Source organism: Lagopus muta, chromosome 16 (assembly GCF_023343835.1).
Source record: "Lagopus muta isolate bLagMut1 chromosome 16, bLagMut1 primary, whole genome shotgun sequence".
Classification (NCBI taxonomy): Eukaryota; Metazoa; Chordata; class Aves; order Galliformes; family Phasianidae; genus Lagopus; species Lagopus muta.
The window spans coordinates 14,259,961-14,280,348 of record NC_064448.1 but is presented as its reverse complement, the minus strand read 5'-3'; the positions used below and the strand labels follow the sequence as shown (position 1 = coordinate 14,280,348).

General features: G+C 50.9%; 1 protein-coding gene across 5 annotated transcripts in view; it reads left to right on the top strand.

Annotated features, from left to right (window-relative positions):
- DLGAP4 (DLG associated protein 4) overlaps positions 1-20,388 on the top strand; it is a 205,516-nt gene that overhangs the window by 116,021 nt on the left and 69,107 nt on the right. For all 5 annotated transcript variants that reach the window (XM_048962638.1, XM_048962639.1, XM_048962643.1 and 2 more), the window contains one exon: positions 16,972-17,065. The gene's annotated coding sequence lies outside the window, so the exon portion shown is untranslated. The remainder of the gene's footprint in view (positions 1-16,971; positions 17,066-20,388) is intronic.

The following is a 20,388-nucleotide window of genomic DNA, read 5'->3' as shown; positions in this document are numbered from 1 at the left end:
GATTCTTTGCCCAGTTCAAATGTGGGTCATTCATCAGATAGCAAGCTCCTAGAGCCCGGCTATGGGGAGTGGCCATGGGGAGTTTCCTCTCAGAGGTTCAGGTTATCCCCAAACAGTGCATATGGTCCAGCTATCCAATCTGGCCGTCTCCATCTGGATATTTCCAACCCCAAATGTGCCCTCCAGGACCACTCAGATTTCTTCAAGCTCCCTGCCTGTCCCAGCTGAGTGGTGTCCTTCTGACCCATTGCTTTGGTCTTTGAACTTTGGGTCAGCTCTGAGCAGTCAGCTCAACGCGGTGAGGGCAGTCAGTCCCATCCCCTAAGGGTTACTTCCTTCCCTTTCTCATCCTCTGCCTCTTTGAGTGATGAAGAGCCCAGCTCTGTCACTGGCTCAGCAGAGGTGAAGGCAAAACAAGGCACTGAGATCCCGTGGCTACAGTCCTTCTCTCAGCTGCTGAATGTTTGCACGGTCTCTTGATGGAGCAGAGCTCTGAAGGCAGGGCTGGATGCATTTGGTGCTGGGATTCATCTCACAGGAGGGGATATTATAGGATAAATAGTAGAAGAAATAGCAAGCTATCTCTGGGCTGCTGTCAGCTGAGCTGACACCTTGAATTAGTGTGTGATTGGTGCAGGGCCTCCTGAAGGAACAAGAACTGAGTGTACTGGAATCCATCTCTATATGCAGAAGAACCACAAAAAAAACCCAGTTTTCTATCAAGTGCATTTGTGTCTGTGTGAGATGGGTCCGGGCCATCTTCAAAAACTGCAGCAGGCTTTTTCCAGCCTTATCCAGGCAAACCTCCCAGAACTAGACATAGCCATCTCCAGAACAATTCTGTGAAAGGACTGTAAGATCTTATACAAATGGATTGTCTTTCCAGACCTGTGGGCAGACAAGTGGGAAGATCCTCTAATCTCTGTTTTTGGCCTTTGAATGCTGCCATGTATAAAAAAGTAGCAGCTATAATTTTAGGCAGAGCAGACAGTGATGCAGTCAGACCAGTCCAACTGAGCACATCCCCTGTGAAATCAGAAAGGCTTGACTTCAGCTATCCCAGACCCCTCGGGTTACGCTGAAATTGTAAGCTTGGAGAAGTCCAGGAGATGAGACACAGAGGACAAGGAGCAACACCAGCTGCCCCCAAGTAGCCTGGCCCCCACCAGCTCCAGAGGCAAACACAGCATGGTTCTGCAGATAGATGTGTGTCGTTTGGCACAGAGGCTTCACTGCAGCCAGTATCCTTTCTGACAGCTGTCTGCAAGGAGTACTGAGTATAAGTCACACCTTACAGGACCATTTATTGGGATTCTGGCATGCAGTGATCCTGAGAAGGATCTGGGGGTCAAGGTAGAGGAAGTATTGTACACAAACTCCCAGTGAGGCCAATCCTAAGAAGAGTAGTATCAACCTACAAATCCCAAGGATGCCAGGCTTTTTATGCTGCTGAAAGAAAGGAGATGCAGCAGTGTCTGCTGATGCTTTGTAGGGTAAACAGTAAAGAAGAAAGAATTCAACTAAAGGTCAAAAGAAATGGTGCAACATTTGGAGATTTTCAAGTTGGGAAGTAATACAGAAGCACAGGTGAGCACAGAAGGTGCTGCAACTCCTTGTAGAGGGAGCAGGGCTGTTAAACCCAGGGGCTGCTTTCATCTCTTCTCTGTGAGGTGTAATGGAAATGGAGAAATGAATCCCTTCCTTTATTAGGCTCTTTAAAATCTCTGTGGGCTGCATTTCTTTCTGGGTTTCAGATGGAACATTAAGAAACTGGAGACAGAAAATGCCTTTCAAAACAACAAGCACTGAGATATTTTACCCATATATTTTATTCCAGGCAGGATAAAGCATGTCATCACAAATTACAAGAACACAGCCAAGGTATTTGGTCTGCACAGCTTGAGACCACTGGCAGAGGACTGCCAGAAAGTGGGGGTTAGAAGGTGAAGCTAGCCATGGTCACAGCTACAAGTAGGATGGGCTCCTTAGATAACATCTTGGCCCAGCCCAGGATGTGGGCTTGTCACAAGTGTGGCTGGGTGGCATCCTCCCACAGGGCCTGCTGTGGGAGCAGAAATGTTCTCTCTTCTCCCTGAAGACTCCGAGGCTGAGAAGAACTCATGGAGCTCCCAGCACAGCTTATCATGTCGTTCCAGGTTTGTGCCTTTTTTGTAAACCAACGGGCCAGTAGGTATGCAACAGCCACAGCTGCACTTTGTTTGTTAGGGTGAATTCCAAAGGCTGCGAATCCTTTGGGTCTGAAGATGCAAGATGAGCACCTCCTCTGCTGGGCAAGAGGAGAAACTCTTGCCAAGAATGGGGTCAGGCTGTAGCATATAACACTGTGAGGGTGCCCTGGGCAGCACGAGCACTCGTGAGGCAGAAAGCATGGCAGCTACCGACCTACTGACCTCAAGAGGGGCTGCAGAAAACTGTGCCGTTCTCCCTTTAACACTGAGGCCATATTGTGTTGTTGCTTTGTGAATTCATAGCACCAGGATGATCGTGCTTCAGCAGGAATAAATTTCAGCAATAAGGAGAGGTAATTGCAATTAGAACTATTGTGCTGCAATTAGAATGTTTGTTACAGAAGAGGCAGTGCCGATGGCGTGGGGGGGTTCATGTGAAGCCATACATGACAGAAGAGACAGAAAGGACTGCAGCTTTCCATTTGGCATTCATCAGGCAAGGAGAGAGTATCGAGGCAGGCTCCCCATGGCATGCACACAGGAATCTGAGATTCAGCCCTGCCCTGTCATCTACTTGTGCCTGTCTCCCCCCTCCAATGCTTGCTGCTGGCTGGGGAAGCAATGCCACACCTCTTCTTCTCAACCCAAAACCCAACGCCAGCCTGCAGGCCTGTGAGCCTCACTGCACCACGCCATTCAGGAGGGACTGGAGGATGCCTTTGTGTGACGCCAGCAGGAGAGTTGGGAGAAGTGGAATTTTTCAGCCTTTTTTTTTTTTTTTAAGTAAGAATAAAAAACCACGACTCTATTTTTAAGACCATTTGAGGAGCTCACCTGCCACACTGAGCAGGTCGATACTGCTGTCGTTTGAAGGCCAAATGTTTTATGTCAATACTTTCCTCCAGGATGCCTCAGCAGCACTGCCAGCTTCCTTTCATTTTAGTCTAATGTTATGATATTTATAAAATTTCATCGAAGCTGTCAGTGAAAACCTTTATTTCATCCCAAATTAATGTGTTGGTTTTTTTTTCACTTTCCAACTGACTGGGGAAAAGGAATGCTAATTTTAGTGCTACTGAGCTCTGCATTACTTTTTCCCAGCTTGTTGGTGCGTCCTTGACCTCTGGACCTCTCCCACTGTGGGAAAAGCCACTAGGGATGCCAGACCCTCTGCAGCAAACTCTAGGGGGGTCCTTCCAGCAGACAGACAAAAGGGCCGCTGCGCCCACTGCAGCGCAGTGCTGTGATCAGTGGCACAGTCTGGTTGGAGGCTGTAATTACAGGTGTTTGCCAGGGATTGGTGCTGGGTCCGGCCTCATTCAGTTTCTTCATCAGTGACCTGTATGAAGACATAAAGTCCACCCTCAGCAAGTCTGCTGGGGATACAGAGCTGGGAGGAGTGCCTGGTGCACCAGAAGGCCGTGCTGCCATGCAGCGAGAGCTGGGCAGACTGAGTTGGGCAGGGAGGAACCTGATGAGGTTCTGCAAGGGCAGGTGTAGGATCCTGCACTGGGAGAGGAATCACCACGTGTACCAGTGCAGGTTGGGGCTGAGCAGCTGGAGAGCAGCTCTGCAGAGAAGGCCCGGGTGTCCTGTGGATAACAGAGCCAGCAGTGGGCTGTGGTGGCCAAGAAGGCCAGCGGTACATTACAAAGAGCCTGGCCAGAAGGGGGAGGGAGGTGGTCCTCCCTCTGTGCTCTGCCCTGGGGAGGCCACATCTGAAGCACTGTGCCCAGTTCTGGGCTCCCCAGTTCAAAAATAACAGGGATCTCCTAGTGGAGGACCGGAAAGATGATGGAGGGCCTGGAGCATCTCCTGTGTGAGGGAAGGCTGGGAGCCCTGGGGCTGTTCAGCCTGGGGAAGAGAAGGTTGAGGGGCGATCTGATCTATGCTTATCAGTATCCATAAGGTGAGAGGCAAACAGATGGGGCCAGGCTCTGCTCAGCGGTGCTCAGAGACAGGACAAGGGGCAATGGGCACAAACTGGAACACGGGAAGTTCCATCTGAACACAAGGAAGAACTTCTCCGTAGTGAGTGCCCGAGTCCTGGCACAGGCTGTGCAGAGAGGTGCTGGGTTCTCCTTCTCTGGAGATACCCAAACCCACCTGGATGCTTTCTTGTTTGACCTGCTCTGGGTAACGTGCTTTAGGGAGATGGGACTGGGGAGCTCCAGAGGTCCTTTCCAACCCTTACGATTCTGTTATTCTGTGATTCTCCTCACAGAGGAGCTGGTCTTCATCTTCCATCATGTTCCATCATGGCAGTCTGTGCAGACGACAAGGCTCTTCTTCTTCCTCTCTTTCTGCTTCAGAATTACTCTCATACATTTCTGCAACACTGCCTGTTCTGCCCTCTGCTCCAGCTCCTCCACTCTCTGTCCACCCTCCAACGTGTGAGCACTCCAGCTCATTGCCTGGAACATATCTCCACTGACTCACGAAGCCTGCAGTGTTCAACAGGAAGAGTGGGGTAGCTGGCATGACCTGCCCGTTTCGCCTGTCTGGTATCTGTTGGCCCATCCTTTATGTTTATCAGGCATCTAAAATAAGAGTCATGTTAATATGTCCCTTCCTCCCAGGAGTGTTAGGAGGATTAATTAGTTAATGTTTGTACAGTGCTTTGAAGATAAGTGCCAAGCGGGATGATGACAGGAGCGCAAATGGATTCTTTCATCTTGTCTCCTTCCTTTTTTCACTCGGGCTGATGCTAACAGCCAACATGTTCTTCCTTTGCTAGGGCACCAGGTGGGAATAGTGTTGCCTTATGTGGCAGATCAGGGTGAAGAGACAGCGTTTGGGCAGGAATTAGCAGTGAGGAGTGAATAAAAGAAGAAAAGAGGAGGTGGACAGCTGGAGAAAGCACTGGGTTCAGCTCCCCTACAAGTCTGCTGTGCCCACTGCCCAAAACGGCAGCTGGGCAATGGACAGAAGAATTAAAGGAGTGCTTAGGGTGCAAAGATCATGGGGACCCTGGTTAGAAGTCCAAGTCCCAGACACCAGGCAAAGAGAGCAGGGGAACAATAAGCTCAACACGCTGTTCCCGAGATCATCAGCTGCTGTGAACGCCTCACCAACTGCAGCTCCATTTTCCTATCCCAGTTTTGCCCAGGAAACCTGCATGGCTGCATGCAGGTCCCAGCATGGCCCAAGCAGTGAGCTGTGTCCCACAGTTCCATCCGCTGCCCACTGATTCACTGAGCAAGAACTATGCCCCAGGTTGGAGGGGGGATGGCAGCCCTGCCTTCTGGACATGGCCCAGCTCATGCACAGTGGGCAAATTTGCTCTTTAGCAGCTCGGTGAAACATCTACCTTTGCACAGAGGAGGAAAGGTGAACCCTCCCTGTATGTCTGAGGCTGGAATGGCATTGGACATCTCTTGGGCAGAAGAGGGGATGACGTCTTACTGGTGTGAGGCTGGTGCTGGACCTCTCTCAAAACCCACCATCATCCCCACCTAGGAACAGGCCTTTCTTTTCCCGGTATGACTATCCCATCCAAAGTGGCCCTGTCCTGATGCTGCTCTTACCACCGGCCGGGCGGTGCTGCCACATCCCAGCTCTGATGGTCAGTTTGGTCTCCTGACTCTTGTTCTTGGCTTCTGCCTCAGAAGGTTTTGGTTTAATTCTACTTTTCTTATAAGCCCCATGTTAGTACAGAGATGTGAAAAAAGGACTTAACTGGCACATATGGAGAGCTGATCCAGGGTACTTCTGCCAAGCAGATCCCTTCCCAAGAGCTAGAGATAAGACATGCCCAAATGGTAGGACAGCACTGTTCTCTGGACTCCCACTCCTCACAGGGTTTGGGCCTGATAGAGCGGCAAGCAGAGGTGAATAAGGATGGAAAGGTACTCATGGGACAGATATTTCTGGGAAGCAGCCAGAGCCTAAACCACCCCAAGAGAACTCATACAGTCATAGAATGGCTTGGAAGGAACCTTAAAACTCATTGCTGTGCAAGTTAGCACCTGGACTTCTTCACACCATGCAGGTGCATGTGTTGGGAGGAAGGAACCTCCTGAGTCTGTGCTCAGAGCGGCTGGCCTGGCTGTGCTATGAGCCCAGGGCTGCTGCTGGGCAGCTGCCCAAGCCGGGGCAGTGGGATGGCACCCGCACTGCTCACTTAGCCCAGGTCCCAGGGACAGGCAGGCAGCAGCACCAGCACCCAGCAGCCATGTGCTGTTGTTGCCCTGCTTTGCCATCCCACCTTCATCGGGGTTGCGGTTTAACTGTAGCAGGCAGCTCAGCACCCTGCAGCGGCTCTCTTGCTTTCGCCAGGTGGGAGGAAGGACAGAATGGAAAGGGAAAAGTTCGAGAACTCAGGGGTTGAGATGGAGAGGTACGAGGTAAAGCAAAAGCCAATGCACATGAAAAGCAAAACAAGGAATTTGTTCCCTACTTCCATCTGCTGGCAGGTGTTCAGCCATTTCCAGGAAAGCAGGGCTCATCACTTTTAATGGTTTCTCAGGAAGACAAGCCCCATTGCCCCCTCCTCCTTCTTTCCCTTGGTTTCATTGTTCAGCATGATGCCAAATGGCCACAGGACATCCCTTTGGCCACTTTGGGTCAGATGTCTTGGTTCTGCCTGCTCCAGCTTCTCGTGCACCTCCAGCTCCCTGCTGGTAGGGCAACATGAGAAGCTGAAATGTCCTTGACTCAGTGTAAGCACTGCTCTGCAGCAGCTGGAACATCTCTGTGTTATCAACATTATTTTCATCAAAAGTGCAACACACCACATCTTATGAGCCTCTAGGAAGAAAATTAACTGCCCCAGCCCAAACCAGGACAAGTGAGTGCTGAGACTTCAGTTGCTGAAATTTGGGTCTTATTAAAACTGTGTGATTTTGGAATCACTGGCCGCTTTTTATGACAGGTCCAGGATGTTTATTGTCAGCATCTCTTTCTGTGAGGCCAGTGCCCTTCACTCACCAACACCACACTTCCTCGTGGACAACTGAGCATCATGGAAAGTATGAGATGTTCTTGTGCTGAGTGGCAATGCAGGAATGAATTTCACCGACGTGGCCCCATTTCCTTATTTATTCCAAAATAAGCAAAAAGAAGACAGACTCTACTTGTTTCACCAAATTTCTTTTGGTCATTTATGCAAAAAGACCCCAAAAGCATCCAGCTCTTAGGAGCACAGCAGACATCCTCATCCCAGTGCCCTTTAGGGGAAGATGAGGCAGAGTTTTCCTGCCCGAATTGGACAAGTTCAGCACATTGGGCTTAAATTTCAGGCTCGAGAATTCCCAGCCATCGTGCCCTGGTCCTGGCTCCATCTGGTTGTACATCAGTAGGTGATGAGCTACAGTTTTGTGTTTTGTGCGGGAATACATGTTGCAGCTAGTGATGTTAATTAAGTGGTAACTAGGCTGATGGAGATTTATTTTCCAGCTTCTTGCTAGAAACTGGTTATACACAGCTGGGAAATTGAAAATTGACCTCTGGCTCATTTTCTCTCTTCTCCAAAGCAGCAATTAATTATTGCAGCAGAAGCTATGGGACTGGCTTGTCCACACAGGGCTCACAGAAGTTGGACCTCATCTCTCTCCATTGCAGACCCTGAACCAGGTGGTCAGGCCTGAGGATGGCTGGGGGCAGCCTGGGGTGGTTTTCCAGTGCCTCTGCCTTGTCTTCCTCCTGATCCCCAGCCTGGGCATCCCCAGGGAAAGGCAGGCTGTTCACAGACAAGGTGATCTCACAGCCTGGAAAAGCAGGAACGCGATGTGCAAAGGGGGCAGAAAGTGCAGCTCTGCAGTCACCGCAGTGCTCAGGGCATTCAATGCTACATCCCCTGCAGCTGTGTCCTCAGTGATTGGCAGAGTTCAGGAGAAATGGGTTCTTTTGCTGCTTCTGTGGCCAACCTTCCCTGTCCCATGCCTTAGTTTCTCCTGAGTTCTGGTGAAGGTTTAAGTATGATGATGATTTGGGCACTTAACAAGGTTTACCTGTGTGCCACAGAAGAGGTCAGCAGCGCTCACTCCAGAACCAGTGACTTCAGTTGGTAGAGGATGCCCTGTTTTTCCAAGCCTGTGCAGCATGAACTGCCTCTTGACATGTTTTCCTCCCTTGGCTTTGCACACAGTGTTTCTGTCTGTGTAACACAGCAGGCTGGAGTGTGGGGACAGTGGAGCCCTGAGACCTACTTGCCTATGTGGAGCCTATGGGGCACCGCATGGACATCTGACTCTCTCCGGGGCTGGGTGTGCGATGGGACTAACTCTGCTCCCACACTGCTCTCTGTCTGCAAGTGGAGGGATACTTCCAAGGAATGCAAGGAAGCAGCAGCTGCCTGGAACAGGACCAAAGGGCTTTAAAGGGCTTTACAGCACATCTTAGCACTGAGGGCCATAGGCTTCATCTACTCCCTGCTCAACCAGCAGCCTCGGCCAGCAGCCTGGGAAGGGAGACAATAGGTGTCAGTCAGGCTTTGGGGTACTCTTAACCCTTGTGTTTCAGGTGGCCAGCAAACAAAGTCCCAGCCCACGCACCGTCGCCTGGTTAGTGCCCCAAAACGGCACAGCAGTTGCTGCTAATGCTTTTATAATCTGCTTTCTTCAGGATGACTGTTCCCACAAGAAAGGGAGGGGGAGGCATGATTAATTTTCATTAGCCTTGTAAATAATAAGCTTGTTTCCGCTAGTTGTGCCCTGTAATTAAGGCTCTGGTTCCAGGGCCCTGCAGAAGGAAGCGGAGACTTGCGGGTGACTCACAGAGGGCGGGCGAGCAGCCATCCCTGGGAGTGGGTGGGAGTGAGGAGCAGGAGGGGAAAGTCCCCCCAGAGGAACTGCAGCCTGAGGTTGGCACATCTCCTTCAACCAAGCCATCATGAGAGCAAAACCTCTGGTTTAGGGCTGGCAGCACCCAACCCAGACAGTTGGATGTTGAATATGATGGAAGGTGGTATCTGGAGTGTGGTGACACAGAGGTGAGGGGAGGTGCAGAAGTAGCACCTGTGTATTAGCATTGAAGCTGGTGCTGGAGAGCTAACAGCCATCAGCACCAAAACACATAACTTCTGTCTGTGAGCACAGGGAAATCATACTTGTGAACCACAGAGGAAAAAATGTGACAGCTGAGGGCACCACTGTGCGCCCACGTGAGGGACAACCGTGGAGGTGGGCCGTCTCTGGGGGAAATGTGCAGCCTGGGGGAGCTCCACACCTGGGGGGAACAAGAGGGGGATCCCAAAGCACTTCTCTGGTGCCAGTTGCTTCAGAAAACCAATTGAAGATATAATGGTAGGAGAACCTGCAAGAAGCACATTTTTCCTAAATTTGTGTGTGCAGTTCCCCCACCCAGTCTCTGGGAGCTGCACGCCTGTGGTTTGCCCTTCCATGCTCAGCTGTGGACATCTTGTGCTCCTCCACGGAGCATTTGTGACAGGCAGACCCTGCCCTGTGCCGGGCAGCGGTGCCATGCACACCTTGAGGTCTGCTGCTCTCCCCCACAGGGAGCACACATCTCCCTGCCGCCCCCATTTTCTTTTTCCATAGCTTTCCCAAGGCTGCATGATTCCGTCTGTTGCTGGATCCCACACGGCCGTGCGCACCCTGCCAGCAGGATATGCGTGGACACGGGGCTGTGGCTTAGCCACAGATGGAGGTGGCAAAGGAATGATTCCCACAGCACTTGGCCACATGTGATTCATTCCCTTCACCCAACGTATCATTACTTCTTGAAATGCCTCTGTCCCTGTCTCTGAACGTCGTGTTTCCTGGGGTGACAGCTCCCCAGAGCAGCCAGTGGTTGCAGGACGTTAGGCCAGAGCAGAGGTGACACAGCCACTGCAACAGATGTAGTCAGAGCTGGCAGCATCTTTTAGAGCTGTAGCAGTTCTCAGGCAGTGTGTGGAGGGCAGGGGCAGCAGTGCAGAGGTATTGATGTCTCCACTGCCACGACGTAGACATCACAAGGACAAACGTAAGAAAGTTACAAAAGGAAAAAAAGAAGATTGAAATGATGTTTCTGCCCACATGAGGGGAAAAGCAGTCCCTGGGACCTCTGATAAAAGGTGATGTCTGAGGCATCGCCTTCATGGGGCACCCACAGGACTTTCCCATCCCAGTGTGCACATGATCCCCCCCCACAAGGCTTTCTGCTCTCTCTAGTGCTGCTCGTGGGCTGTTGAAGTCTCACTGCCCCTCGGGTGGCCGAACCACCCCTGTGCACTGCAAGGCCACACAGCAGCCACTAGCGAAGGGCAGAGATGCTTTCCAGGTGAGGAGATGCTGCCGTGCTGCTCACACCCACACAGAGGACATTTGCAGCCATGCACGCACATGTGCATGTTTCCTCTCCTGAGCTGGCCATTCTCTGCTTTGCAGCCCTTGTTCCAGCTGATGCAGAGGCTGCAGGCGGATGTTCCTTTTCCCTGTGTGTCTGGTGTTACTTCTGGCAGCATTCATGCTTTCCTTGGATGTGAGTACAGAGGTGTCTGGGAAGGAACATGGATTCTTGCAAGAGGTGATGTCTGAGTGACAGAGCACTCAGTAGTGCACTCTTATGGATGGGACACACTTTCTCTTGGATTCATCTCAGGAATTAGGGGAGAGAGAAGCCTGCTAGAAAATGCCAGAGAAAAGTATTCACTGCATGGGAAAGGATGCTGCGAGCATCCTGCTGGCACTGAGGTTCTGTCTGTAGGATGGCGACCTGAGCCAGTGCCATGTCTGTCACCTGTTCCAGGCTTCTAGGAGAGAGACCAACAGGCTGAGCAAATGCAGCCTGGTATTTCTCCTTCCATCCCCTGAGCTGAACTGTACCTGCATCCTTGCATTTCCCAGCCTTCCATGGGAAGCAAGGCTGTCTCTCACGCTGCTGGCTGTATCTCCAAGCAGGGAAACCACTGCTGGCCGTAGGTTCACATCTCAAACTCAGATCTTGCAGCACATAGGAGAAGAGAGGCTCCCAAAATTTCATACTCCCACAGGGCACCACTGGTGTGGCTTTGTCCTCTCCCACAGGACCCAGGAATGAGTGTTCCTGCAGACTGCAAGAGACTGAAATCACTGAGCAGGAGATCCCCAACCTCTCCACAAAACAAAGCTGGAGCTGGAGTTCCCCACTGCCTTGCCTGTTTGGTTAGAGGATCTGGTATTTGTCCCCTCCTAGCCAAGGGACTAATCAGTACCAAGATGACTATACCATCTGACGCTGTTCTGCATCTGTGATACTTTTCATTTAAGAAAAGAAAATATATCTTAAGTCTGGTTTGTCTCCTGGAAGACATCAGGCACAAAGTCAGATGTCCTGAGCTCCTGTAACTCCCCCATTTGTTGCAGTGCTTTAACCCAAAAATGCAGCCTCTTTTCCAAAGGTAATAGCAGCTGAGGTAAAAATCCCTGAAGTCATCTATCCTTCAGGTCTTGGAACTGTGTTTGAACTAAATATTGTGGCAAAAACCTTCCGGGTAACTTGAACTTTTGCCCATGGTGGAGAATGCACTGCTGCACTCAGTGGTCCTTGTAACCCTCAGGCACTCTTGTTTTTTAAAAATAAAACTCCATCTAGGGAGTCGGGCAGTTCTCAGCACAGCTCACTTCAGTTAAGTTCCTCATAGCAAGGGAGCCTCTTTTCCATGCACCTCCATGCAGCCGGGCACACCAAGGTGAGCCGGTGGGTTGTGGAAGGCTCCGTATGTTTGCCATGTCTTGCTTTTTCTGCTAGGACACATCTGTGAGCATTTGTAAGCGTGTGCTTTACAGATAGGTATGACTCAGAATGCTGACCTTGCCCTTTACCAGCACCATGACATTCAACATCCCTCTTTGCACCCTCATTCATTCCTAAAGGTGTTGACTTCTTTAACATTTGCTGATTTTAGCACTCCAATTGTGCGACTCTCCTAGCCAGACTTCAGGAGCACAACTAGGTCAAATTTGTGCCCATCTGACAGCAGAGTGTATTATCTAAGCTCCTTGTCCTCAGTGTGACAGCAGTTACAGAATTCCTTCAAGTTTCTTGCTGTCTGGAACTTATTTGCTTATCAACATCACGTCACTCTGAAGAATTCCCTCCTAATTCCCTTCTTCTCTGCTTCATACCCTGCGCTGAGTCTGTCCTGCTCCCTCTTTGATTCCCATCCCCTCAGAGGAAGATCTCCCATCGTGAGCAGCATCTCCTGGTCTGCCGCATCACACCAGCCCCATCTCCCTCCCTCATGCTTCCTGCTGGGTGCCTGCAGAGACATGAAGACTCCCCAGGGCAGCTTCCCCTGCATGCCCTACCATTGCAGCAGCAACTGCCTGGGAGATGCCTCAGTACTGCAGATCAGGGAATCCCTCTGTCGTGGCTGCCCAGCCTCTGGTGGTTGGGATCCCTCTGTGGGAGTATCCATTTTCCTGCTGGGTGCCTCAGTTTTGCTCCATCTGCCATGTTGCCACCAGGAACCTCTGAGCTGCTTCCGTGCCAAGAATTGATCCCCTCCACCCACAGGAAATCATGGCCTCTTCTCTCTGGTTGCTGGCTTGCCCAGGCTTCTCTCCAGACAGGCAGAGCAGACCCCAGTTATGTGGTAATTTACTAAATTCATTAAACAAAATTCAATGGAGAAACTTACTGGAAGGGAGGGTGATATGTCTTTCAAGTCAAACAGATTTTAGTCACTCAGACTCTTTCTCTCCTTTTTCTCAGCTGCATCCTCACAAGCTCCAAACCACTTATACAGTTCTTTGCCAGTAACAGAAAGTTTTTCTGTACAAAAAGGCGGGAGAGGAAAATTGCTGCTGAGTCTCTACTACGTCTCTTAGGTTCCTCTTGGTTAACATTGATGGGGATTTGGGGCCAGACTTTTAGGTCCTTTCAGGAATTCCTTTCAGGAATTATGGGTGGGTGTTCTGCTACAGCATCTTGCTTCCTTTGATTGCCATATATCTTAGGCACGATTGGTGCTCATTGTCTTTGTGTCCTTGTTTAGGGTATCTTCCTGTTAGGAGAGCAGGAATAGCACGCTGTATGTGCTGTAACCTTGTTTCCCTCCTCCCATGACCCGAACACAACTCTTCTGCTGACAAGTCATCTGTGTGGGGAGCTTTGCAGAGCACAACCGTCTGGGTTTGGAGCAAGGAACGCACTGTGCTCCCTGTGGCTCAGCAGGACGTTGTCACTCTTCCCACCCTTGCTCTGTTGTTTTCTCTGGTGCTTTAACACAGAGATTTTTCCATTCTCACCTCCCTCAGACCCACCTTAGTACTGGCTACAGATCTCTTCCTTTATGAACACCCATATCTCATGTGCACTCTCTGCTCTCTACACAGCACCATTTTTCCACTCTTTTTTCCCTTGCCTGCAAGGAAGTGACAGCTCTCAAGTCAGGCCTCAAGCATCCTCTGTATGAAATTTAGTTCTTTCTCAGAGACACAAAGGAGTTCAATCTATTTGTTTTATCCAGATAAGTGGTTCTAGGATTAAGGTACAAGAACACACAGGCATTTGTTTTCATTTCTGCTCCTGAAATCGCACAGAGAGACACTGCGGGCTATCTTGTAAGGGAGAGCAGGCCAGAGGCTTGTAAGGACAGTGCCCCAACTTGCGGTCCGCCGCTCTCGGAGCCGGAGATAGCCGTTTACGTGCCGTGGGTGACAGCGGAGGAGCGGAGCGCCGTGCCGGCAGCCGGCAGGAGATGCGCTGCGCGGTGCTGCCCTCCCGTGCCGCTCTCCGTGGTGCTGCAGAGGGACAGGCGGCGGGCGGCGGAGCCCTCAGCCCCGTGAGAGCTGTGGAGGGCGGGACCTCGGCCTGGGCCTACGGAGAGAGATGTGTCCTCAGCCGTCACCCTGCCGACACTATGCGGCCTCAAACACAAGCAGATCGGTTTCTCCAGTCCTGACGGGACCGGGTTGATGATCGTGAGGACGCTGAAGAGGCGTTCTCAAGGCTCTGGATAACAGCAGGCTTATTTGCTCTATTTAGGTGCCAGCAAAGCTGTGGGGTGGCTCTGGATGAGATAAAGTGAGAGCAGCCCTGAAGGGGGCTGACAGAGGGAGTGAGGCCAAGCAAAGACCAGGAGGTGACCAGATTTCTCCAGGAAGGTTTGGCCGCAGAATGCCTGAGGCCTTAGGTCACCAAAACTGTCTTGAACCCTGTGGGGAAGGAAGATCTGTTCATCAGCAGGACAGATCTCAGCAAACAGCAGAACAGGAACTCTGGGATCCAGCCTGCCCTTGCATTCCTCCTCGGTCTGGAGACCTCTTGCCTGTGGTACCACCACCACAGAAGTCTCCTTCCATAAGGCCTCTTCAGTTCTGCTCCCTCCAAGAGCAGCCACGATATGAGCAAGCTGCTCCTGAGAATGCAATAAGGAGGGGGACGGTAGAGGTGGATGTAGCTAATGTAACGCTATTGTGCTGGCGGCACAATTGTTCATTCGCTTTTCCTTGGGGTGTCGATGCTGTTATTAATTAAAGGTAATTATAGCACTGCTTGTTCGGTCTAACAGTAAGATGCAAAGACAAAGCAGTGTTGCAGAAAAAAAAAAAAGAAGTCTACTTTCACCTTCTGTTTTGAGAAACCTGCAAGGTGCATGGAGGCAGCATGGGTTCTGCTCCTGCTGCCCATCACAGCCCCTATGTGCCCTGGGTCCCAGGGTCAGCACCATTCCTATGTGTACAATGGGATACTCTGAGAGTGCTGGTGACAGACACCGGGGGGAATGGTAGCCCTGGGAACAGATGCTTGCAGCACAAGTATGCAGTGATACAGGATGCTGGGCAGCAGTGGTGCCTATTTGTGCAGTGGGGGATGATGATAACATTGCTACCATATGCTGGTTACTTTAATGATGGACACTGGTGGCTCTAGTGACATACAGTGTCACCCTTTGTAACACTACTGGTGGCACTAGAGCTGGAGAGCAATAACTGCTGCTGGATACTGGTCGCACAGATACTGATGCTGTGAATGGATGTGGGTGGCACCAGGCACAGATACTGGCTGTTCTAATGGCAACTGCAGGTTCTGTATGTCTAGATTACTGTCTCAAACCTAACCCAACTCACCAGTAACTGGAGATTACTTGTGAGAGGAGAGTTTTGAAAAAGTTAGTGTCAATGCAATTACTGCTGCATGGCCACCTGAACTGTGCAGACTTGTCACACCTAGTTTTATTGCATGCACACAGCTTTATATTTAGTACTAGGCAGTGGCCAGCTGGCAGCAACTTGAAACCTCATTCACATCTCGGGATTGTGTGAGCTTTGGGTATGGAATTGTGCCTTGTCTTCAAGAGCCAATGCCTCTACAACAAAGGTCTCCTTGGTTGGGCAGAAGCATGTTTGCTGAGGCTCCTGGATAGAACTTCTGTCTCTGGGTTTCACAGCTGAGTACCCACTAGCAGCTAGGAACTCAGAACAGGCACTTTGGTGTAGAAGGCTGGTGACCTTTGGGGATGGGCATGACAAATAACAGCCGTCTCCTTCTTGGCTCTCCCAAGACAACTGCCTTTCCTACAGCCATTTCCTCTGCATTTTTGTGGACTCAAGTGGTGCAGAACTAGTGGGAAGAGGAAGAGGATTTGTACCAGATTAGGAGGATCTGATTTTTCTAGGAAAATTCTTTTCTCTGTTGGGATATCCATTAGGACTTTCCCAGTGCCTCTGGAATACCAAATATTCTTATCCTTCTACCTGCACTCTATCGGTCCATCATATCCAGCCTTTTGAGACCCAAGTGCCTCCTGTGTTAGGAGCACTCTAGCTAGGAGTGAGAAGAAACACCAGCACAGGAAGGCTGTCTCCTTGTCTGGGTTCCCATGCTGTTCCTGCCCCTTGTTGATCAGCAGGGAAAGGCTGAACGCCTCAGGCTGCCCTGGCACTGTGCCTGCATCTTCTCGGTGCAGGACAGAAAACACACACACACAAGCCCACTTTGGAAATTAACTGATGAAAACCCCAAATAACCTTTACTCTCACTGATAAAATAACGCAACCTGTGTTGTAATGCATAGGTTTTAGAGAACACTAAGAAGCACTGTTATTTTTCCATGTATTTATTTACTTTTCTTACAGGAAGTATTTATTTTTCAGCCAGTTACAATGTGGCTGATGATGAATGACAGTAAGGAAGGAATCACAATATTTTAGCTACAATACAGTAGCACCTAGTGACCAGATGGGAACAAATTAGCATGGTCTGCTTGAGCACAAGTGTAATAGGTGAGAATAAGATGCTGATTTCAGCAGGTATATGGCTAAATGCATCAGAGGTAGCTGCCATTACAGAGCAGGTGTTCATCCCCACATCTGTCCTTCCCTCCTTTCCAGGCTCTGTTCTCCCAGGACGCTGAGCACAGTGAGGAGCAAAAAGACTGAGGCACAAAGGGTTGCAGAACCATCCCTGCTGTCATGGAGTGGATTAGAAACACAGGCAGAGATGTGGGCAACAAGGGGAGTCCTTGAAGGATTGTTTTAAGATAAAGGAGTGGGGAAGGAAAAGCCCCACAAAGAGGCTGTCCCCAGCCCTGTGCCTCCAGGCAGGAAGCCTAGGCATTTTGCATAGTCTCCTCCCCATCCAGATGATTTCTAGTCCAACAGTCCGTTTGTGATGCTGAGGGACAGGAAAGCCACCTCCACACCTGCCACACAGGTATCACTGTTGCCTCCCTAGCGAGATGCCTTCTAGCACTTCCCTGGTGCCTTTGCTAGGAATTAATGATGACGACCCGGGTGTCAGTCGGAGTTGCAGTGACTTTACATAACCAGGTTTTGGGCTGGGACATTCGGCATGGAGAGTCCGTGGTGCTTTGTGACCTGAGGACATTTTCCCTTTTCTCTTTGCCTGGCAGGTCTTCATGAGGGGCAACTCTGGAGCCCAGAGAGAAACGCAGTGCACGGGATGCTGAATCTGGCCTAGTCCTGCAACCCAGCAAGCTGTGAGAGGTACGGCACGGCCCGGGGCAGCCTCTGGGGCTCTTCATCTCTGCTGGGGGGGACAGCTGTGTGCGTGTGGTTGGAGGGGTGGTGGCAGGGGGAGGCCGAGGCAGGAGAGCTGCCAAGGGCGTTTCAATGACAACTCTCCCTCCATCTCGTAGTGAATCCTGCATCACGCCCATCACTAAATAAAGTTATGAAATCTAATACCAATTGCTATAGTAACATCACGCCTCTGCACTGACCTAGTTTGAGACAAAGGAAGTGTTCCCGCAGCTCTGAGCATGCAGGAGGCTGCAGACTAGTTTTGGTCTGTTCTCCAGAAAGAATGGCAGAGGGAGCTGCTGACTTTTCCCCACCTGCACCCCTCTGCCCCACAGGCCCTCATGCACCGTGAGCTGCTTTATCTCAGGCACAAAGCAAAGCCACTGCCAGGAAGCGCCTTCATCCCACATCCTGAACGCAGCTGGGGCCCCGCCAAGCTCCATCCAGACATGAAGGCAGCAGGAGCACCTGCCCTGGTACAAAGCAAGATCTCTGTAAGCTGCAGAGATCTGGTGGCACAGCAGCAGCAGTCATTGCCACGTAGTGCACCCCATAACTGCTGTGTCGTAAATAATGTTGTCTGTCCTTGTCCTGCCAGCGATCCCTACCTCACCATCACCTCGGTGCACCAGCACCAGGCTGCTGCTGGCTTTGGCAGCACGGTGAGGCAGGAGAATGTGGCCAGAAGATTGCAGTGGGGCAGTGGCACAGACAGCCATGCAGAGCGGCCTGCCTTGTGCTGTGCCACAAATGCTCACTGCAAGCGTGGAAAATCTCCATCGCTGGGAGTCACAGCATGCACTATTAGATGGAGGGCAGACATGGAGCGCTCTGCCTGCTTCATCGAGGGCTTTGCAAATGCACACACACTCCACCTGGCCGCTTGGACAGCACTGAGCAGAAGAAATGATATTTTTTCCCAAGCTGTCTTATTAGCTGCTCTTGCAGACACGCTGGAGCATGCAGCACCACCAGCACGTGCACAGAGAGCCTTGTAAGGGAGCACAGAGCTGCAGTGAGGTTTCAAACCACAGCACTCTTTGCTTGCTTCCCTGGTCCTTCCACTTCCCTTCATCAGCTTTCTTCCTGAAAACTCTCCCTTTCTTAACTTCCCTTTGTTTGTCTCATTTGACTTCCTTAATGTTTTGCATTTCCTTTTTCAGAGCAGATTGCTTCTTCTGGAGAACTTTGAAAATGTCTAGGGACAATCAAATACGTTCTAGAATTTCTTTCCCTTGAGAGTTGGTTATGTTACCAGTGGTATTTGCATGACAACAACTTCCCCCTCTCATCTGCCTCTCCAAATTAGTCAACACCTTAAGTCAAAAATCTGCCATACTGCAATCACTGATTTTCACAGAAATTGGTTGCTCTGACACAAGAAAAAAAAACTGAAAAATGAGAAAAAAATGGAAAAAACAAAGTGTGTGCAGCATACAAGGAAAAAGTTATTTCTTGTTTTGTGAAAGCTCTACCCAGACCCTACCCCTCCCCATCACCACAGTGGGCATCCAGTGCCAGCCCCAGCACTGACAGCCCTTCAGCTTGAGAGCACAGAGCCCACAGCCCCCAGGGCTCTGCCACAGCTTCAGCCCCTCGTGGTGGCCCACGGCAAGCAGCACTGCTCAGCTGCAGCACCGGGGGAAGCTCCCGGGGAGGAACAAGAGGCAGGAGGATGGAGGAAGATCTGTTGTGCAATGAATCGTTCCAAGTAGAAGTCGGCTATTTTTATGCCTTGCGATTAGATTCTGAACTCTTTGAATCATCATTAATGCAACGCCCTGGAGGCCGGCAGCCCCCCTTGCTGAATGCCACATGAAGTGTTCCTGCTAATTCGGGGAACATTTGAAATCAGGCGTGTAGGCAGACCTACGTCACCTACAGCACAGTATACAATTTTTTAAGCTTCTAGAGGCAGGGTGAGGGGAGTCGTTTTTCTTGTGCAGGTTGCGAATCACTTCTTCCTCATCTAGCTAGCTATTAGCACGCTGCCAGGTTTCTATATATAAAAGCCACCCCTGTGTTCACAGCCAGATAGAATGGCTGAGCTGAGGTTTACGTGGGAGATGACGGCGTGTGGGGCCATGGCAGAGCTGATGGGCAGAGGGCACGACAAGGCAGCTCTGGAGTGCCTGCAGCCCACCAGGGGTTGGTTCCTGGGCAGGACTTGTGCCTGAGCAATCCTTCATGGCCAGCCCTGCCTCAGCAGCCAAGCTTTCCTCAAAGGTTATGATGGCAAGAAGTTCCTGACCTAAATGAGTCTATGGTTTTCACTATATGCCAGCCAGGAAGCCTAGTCTCCGACTGCTTGCGGACATCACCTGGGCCAAGGTCTGGTTGTTGGGTGTCTGATGCATTTATTTGGTGGTACGTTATGTTTAAAGTCGGGATGTGACTGGTTAACGTGGCAGAGCCAAGCTGTCCCAGGAGCCGCCCACCACAGCAGCTTCCTTCTGCTCTTCAGCAAGGATGAAGCTCCTGGGCTGGCATGCAGGGTACAGCTTTGGTGTTTCCATAGGGAACAAGCCTGGAAACTGTTGGAAAGCCCTGCTGCTGTAATTCCCACCGTGTGGAGGCATGGTGGGAAGGAACAGCTGGTTCTTCAAAGTCTATTGCAGCACAGAGTCCCAGCAGAGAGGCTGATTAGACCAGTGGTTCCTAACATGGCTGGTATGATGTGAGCGCTCTGTCCCCTCAGAGAGCACAGGAGCCTCCCAGACTTTGTAATTTTGACATGGGCCTTGAGTCTGTTCAGAACGGGCAAGTAACAGCCTGCGTGTAGTCACCAGTGGTCAGTGAGAACCTTCTGCTGCCATCTCCTTGCCAGGGCAAACCAGGAGTAATTTCTATGGGGAGATGGAAATGAACCTGTGTCCACTGAGCAGCTGTCCTTCTGAAGATACGGCATACAGTCTGGGGGCACACCTCCAGAAGGACATGGAGTTCATCTCCAGAGATGAGGGGCAGGAAGGTGTCTGCTCCGTGAGGAGGGCAGGCAGGACAAGACATCACAAGCTGGAGCTGCCACCAGAGGCATCCTGGCTGGATAGCAGTAACTTCAGAGGTGTTAGAGGATTGCAAAGATAGACAGATATCTCCAGGGCAGCTCTTTGGGCTTCTTCCTGAGGTGACATTTTGACATTTTCCCTCTCTGTAACTTTCTGCCAGGAGTTACAAACCATAATTGCAAGGACTCACGTCACAGTAATTCAGCAAGCACAGCCTGGCTGCTGGGTGGATGAGCAGCCAGAAGCTGGGCAGGCGTGTGGGAGTGAGGGCAGGAAGGA